Source organism: Antechinus flavipes, chromosome 5 (assembly GCF_016432865.1).
Source record: "Antechinus flavipes isolate AdamAnt ecotype Samford, QLD, Australia chromosome 5, AdamAnt_v2, whole genome shotgun sequence".
Classification (NCBI taxonomy): domain Eukaryota; kingdom Metazoa; phylum Chordata; class Mammalia; order Dasyuromorphia; family Dasyuridae; genus Antechinus; species Antechinus flavipes.
Window position 1 is genome coordinate 181434010 of NC_067402.1, and position 5664 is coordinate 181439673.

The window sequence follows — 5664 nt, forward strand, 5'->3', positions numbered from 1 at the left end:
TCAATGAGGTGGGAGAAGTTTCACCATAGATTGAATATGTCTTAAGATTTTTCACTTAAAGCCAATTCTGAAGGCAGTAAGATACCCACTATATTCATCCCCTCCATTCTTTCTCTCAGATATAATAGGTTTCCTATGCCTCTTCATGAGATGTACTACCCCCACTTTACCCTTTTTCTGGTACAATGTCCTTTCCACATCAATTTCTAGAACAAGGTATACATGTATTCTTTATACATCTATATAGTCGAAATATAGTTCCCAAGATTAATCTTTACCTTTTTAGATTTCTCTTGAGTTCTATATTTGTAGATCAAACTTTTTGTTAAGTTCTGGCTTTTTCATCAGAAATAGATGAAATTTGCTTACTTCGTTGAATGTCCATCTTCTTCCCTGGAAAAAGATGCTCATTCTCGCTGGGTAAGTTATTTTTGGTTGCATACCAAGTTTATTAGCCTTTCGGAATATCATATTCCAGGCCCTTCGATCCTTTAATGTGGATGCTGCCAGATCCTGGGTGATCCTTATTGTGGCTCCTTGATACTTGAATTGGGTTTTTCTAGCCACTTGCAATATTTTTTCCTTCGTCTGAGGGTTCTGGCATTTGGTCACTATATTCCTTTGTGTTTTGATTTTAGGATCCCTTTCAGTAGGGGATCGATGAATCCTTTCAATGTTTATTTTTTCCTCTATTCCTATGACTTCTGGGCAGTTCTCTTTGATAATTTCCTGGAAAATAGTGTCCAGGCTCTTTTTTTCATCATGTTTTTCTGGAAGTCCAATGATTCTCAGATTGTCTCTCCTGGATCTGTTTTCCAGGTCTGTTGTCTTCCCCAGAAGGTATTTCACATTCTTTTCCATTGTTTGATTTTTTTGAATTTGCATGACTGATTCTTCTTGTCTCCTCGAGTCATTCAATTCCAATTGTTCAATTCTGATTTTCAGTGTAGTATTTTCTTCACTCACTTTTTTAAAGTCTTTTTCTAATTGTCCCATTGAGTTCTTTTGTTCTGTGGAATTTTTTTCCATTTCGCCAATTTTGTTTTCCAGTTCACCAATCCTATTTTTCAAGGATTTTACTTCTTTATCCACTCTCTCTTTAACTTTCTCCAGGCTCTTTTGCCAAGCCTCCCTCTCCTTTTCCCAAGCTTCCCTCTCCTTTTGCCAAGCCTCACTCTGCTTTTCCCATTTTTCTTCTAGCTCCCTTGTGAGAGCCTTTTTAATTACTTCTATGAGGTTCATCTGTGCTGAGGAACAGATGATCTCCTCCTTTGGGGATTCACCTGGGGACAGTCTGTTTTTAGTCTCCTCAGGATTTAGAGTCTGCTCTTTATCTGTGTAGAAGCTGTCAAGGGTTAAAGTCCTCTTCAGTTTCTTGCTCATTCTGTCTAATAATCAGAGACAAACTAGCAAAGAAAAACAGAAAAAACTGGAGTCTTTCATTGGGGGAGGGGCTGGGTATGTTACCGAGCTTCCTCTCCAGACTCTGGGGGGGCAGCAGTGAGGCACTAGCAGGACTGTGCTGCGCCTGCGCTCTGAGATCCCAGAGCGTGCTGAGTCACTGTTGGGGGGGAAGGGGGGAGGCAGCCAGGTCCCGAGAGACTCCAGATGTTTGGGGTTGTATTCTTCAGCCCCGGTGTTTTTAGCTTCTCTGCTGGGCTGCTGACTTGCTGCCGGAGCAAAGTATCCAGTCCTGTAGCGAAGCTCTCCCCGCAGAGACGGCTGCGATCACTCCCCACCTCCTCTCCAGTCTGCTCCCGTGCTCTCACTGCTGCTGCCCTCAGCCTGCGCCCGATCTAAAACCGTCCCAGCCCTCCAGTAAAGACAGACCTTTCTTGGCGAATCTCAAGGATGGTTTCTCTTGGTAACTCTTTGTGGGTTTTTTTTTCAGTCAAGCATTAATTCAGAGGCTTGTAATGAAATGGATAGTGAGAGAAAGCATGGAGCTACTTAACTGTGTGCCTCCTCTCCGCCATCTTAACCGGAAGTCCTATGGTACTCTTTAGTAAAATACAGTTTCCTTCCTTATCTCTTTTAATTGGATCTATCTTTGCTTTTACTTGATCTGAGATCAGGATCGCTAACCCTGCTTTTTTTCCCCTCACCTAAAGCATAATCTATTCTGCTCCAGACTTTTACCTTCACTCTGTGTGTATCACTATGTTTTAAATGTGTTTCTTGTAAACAATATATTGTAGGATTTTGACTTTTAATCCAGTCTGCTATCTGCTTCCATTTTATGGGGGAGCTCATTCCATTCAAATTCACAGTTAAAATAATTAATTCTGTATTTTCTGCCATCTTAATGGAAATAGTTTTAATTTTTAGTTTCTAATTATAATAATCATACTTGATAATTAAAGTTTCTTTATCATGTGATAAAGAAAAGATAATTGTGATAATAAGAACCTAAATACTTTATTTTATTTTCATCATAAGGAAATAGCTAATTAATATTTATAAAAATATGTATTTTTAAAATCATTTTAAGATGTGATCTTCTGCAACACTTACTACTATCCTTTAATTTGATTTAATCATCAAATAAACTTCAAGAAATTGTTCCCTGGCTAGGTAATCTGTGAATAGGAGATATTGCACTGAAAATAGTACATTTCTTTCCTTCCACTGTCCCTCTCTCTCTCTCGCTTCCTTCCTCTTACCCTCCTTCCTTCCCTTCCTTTCTTCCTTCCTTCATTCTTTCTTTTCTTTCTTCCTTTCCGCCTTTCTCTCTCTGTCCCTCCCTCCTTCTTTCCCTTTTCCCCTTCCTTCCTTTCTCCTTCCCTTTCTTACTTCCTTTCTTTTTTTCTTTCTTATTCCCTGCCTCACTCCCTACCCCTTTTCCCTCTTCTTTCTTTGATATCTTGGGGTTCAAGAAAAATTTCTTTCTTAAGGATTTTGCCTTAAACTCAAACTACTTTAGCTGTCATTGATTGGCTAGCAGAAAGTCCCAGACCAATCTTAGTTGATTTTTGTTTAGGCCCTGATTGTTCTTATATTGAATGGATATTCAGAGAGTTTTTTTTCTCCCATTTATTTCTTTCATATATTTATTTATTTGTTCATTCATTTTTTAGACTTGGTTAAAGCCTTGTCTCTTTCTTATCCAGCCTTAATCAATGAATGGGCATTGTCTCTGTCAAACTGAAACCTGTTAAAGGCCTTACCTTAAAATGGCCAAGATGTCTCTCTGCATCCTGGACCATCTTCACTCATCCTGATATTATATCTGGCCACTGGATGCAGCTGATTCTAGAAGAGAATGTGATGCTGGTGAATGCTGGTGACTTTGTACATCTCTCCCTCACTTAAATCCAATTTCCATGCTTGTAATCACATCACCTTATTTCATGGTCATCTTCAAAAAAGACAAACAATAGCAACAACAGCAGCATCAAGAATGGCAGGAATTAGGCTCACTAGGGAGAAGGAAGGAGATTTTTGTTTTCTTATTCTAAAGGCAATTGTTCTGAATGCTTCTATTATAAGCTTTGAAAATGCTTTATTTGTTGAATTCTTGTTGTCAAGTAAAATGGGTCAAGAGAAGTCTCTTGGTATACTCTTTTCCTATAAGAAGAATGGTTTCTTTTCATGAATAAATGTTTAAATTATGATTTAATATGAATTCACAAATTATCTAAGATCACATGGGCAATGAAGAGAATACTGGATTTAGAGTAATAAGAACTGGATTCAAGTTTTTACTTATATGGCCCTGGTTAAATAATTTAATGTTTCTAGTCTTTGGTTTCTTCATGTACAAAATCAGAAAGTCAGGAAAGATGACCCTTAGGATCCCTTTCATTGCAAACTCTGAGCAGAGATCCTAGACAAAGAAATATTTCAAAAAATATTCCATAAAAGCAAAAATCAGTCCCATATGAATACTTTGAGATAATAAACAAAAGAACAATAATAACCATAATAAGGAGAAGTATCATGATTTAAAAATGATTATGAGAGAAATGTAATCTAAACAAAATAATATGGCATTTATATTGAATTTGGTTATATTCTTTAACAGTATTGTTTTTAATTATTTGAAGGGTTACAATAAGAAATACATATTATTCATTTTAAAAGAAAAAAAAGAATTATTATGTCACTTAATATATTTTAAAAGGATTCTTGTCAATAAAGACTACATTTAAACAAAATTCATGATTTTTAAAACATTTCTTTATAAAATGCTAATTATTAGCAATAATCAAATTATTTCACAAAAAAATTACAATGAAGGCTATAAATAGGAATTGGAACTACCTGGTAAGGCACTAAAATGTTTCAGTTCTATAGAATATGATTGACACTGATATAAGTATATATATATATATATATATATATATATATATATATATATATATATATATATATATATTTCTTTTAACCCAAAAATTTTATACTACATATTAGGAAATGGATTCCTACTTTAGAAATAAGAGAAAGATGGATGGTATTATGACTTTTGCATTCTATATTTAGAAAACAAGTGAAATGATACTGGAATGTAATCTGTCTTTGTAACAGACATCTGATGAACAAGTGACACTCTTATATGAAATCCATACTGAGGATGTATTTAATTACTGAGCTGAAAGAAATTGGCAGCTTTTGTGACCCGTGTGTGCACTTGTCATGATGTATGGACTCATCAAATCTGCTTCTCTTTACACTACTTCATATATTGCTTAATATTTTAATATCTTTCTATCAAATTGCAAACTATTTTTACAAGAGTAGAGACTAAATGAAGATGTGTACAATTAAAATAACAAAGAAATGAATCATTTAAAAACACTTAAAATGATTACAATGTGATCATTCTGATTACAAAATCAAGAAAATATGTCATATGGAATAATTTTGAAACAATGTCTAATGAGATTATTCTGGGCCAAACCTGGCTCCAGTCTTTCCAGTGGTGTAGGCGTGGAATTGAATGAAATGATACACTTATAGACTATACAATATTTTAAAAAGGGGTCACAAAAAAATCATATGCAAATGTGCAACTTAAATGTCAGAACAATAACATTACTTTGATCATAGTAGTCAAGTCTGTCATCATTGATCACCCTTGCAAAATTGCTTTTATTGTATACAATATTTTCCTGGTTCTGTTCACTTCACATTACATGTATTCACAAAAATATTCTCATATTTTTATGAAATCCTTCTCCTTGTCAATTCTTATAGCACAATTGTATTTCTTCATAATCATATATGATAACTTGTCAGCCATTTTCCCATTGATAAGCTTATTGTTATTTACAAGTTTGTGCTATCACAAAAAATAATTGCTATAAATATTTTTTTTTTAACAAATATATCCTTAAATCTCTTTTGGAGACAGACCTTATAATGGTATTTCTGAGACAAAGGGTGCATACAAGTTTCATAGCCATTTGAGCATGGTTACAAATTGTTATCCAGAATAGTTGAATAAATTCATAACTCAACCAACAGTGAATTATTTTTTTCCTATGCTATACAACATTCATCATTTAATTTCTCTGTCATATTAGCCAATCTGATAGGCATAAGGTAGTGCTTCAGAATTGTTTTCAAGTTTCATTCTTCTAATTATTAGTGATTTAGAATATTTTAAACTAATTTTATAATTAATATTAATGTATTAATTTATAATTAATTAATTTAATATGA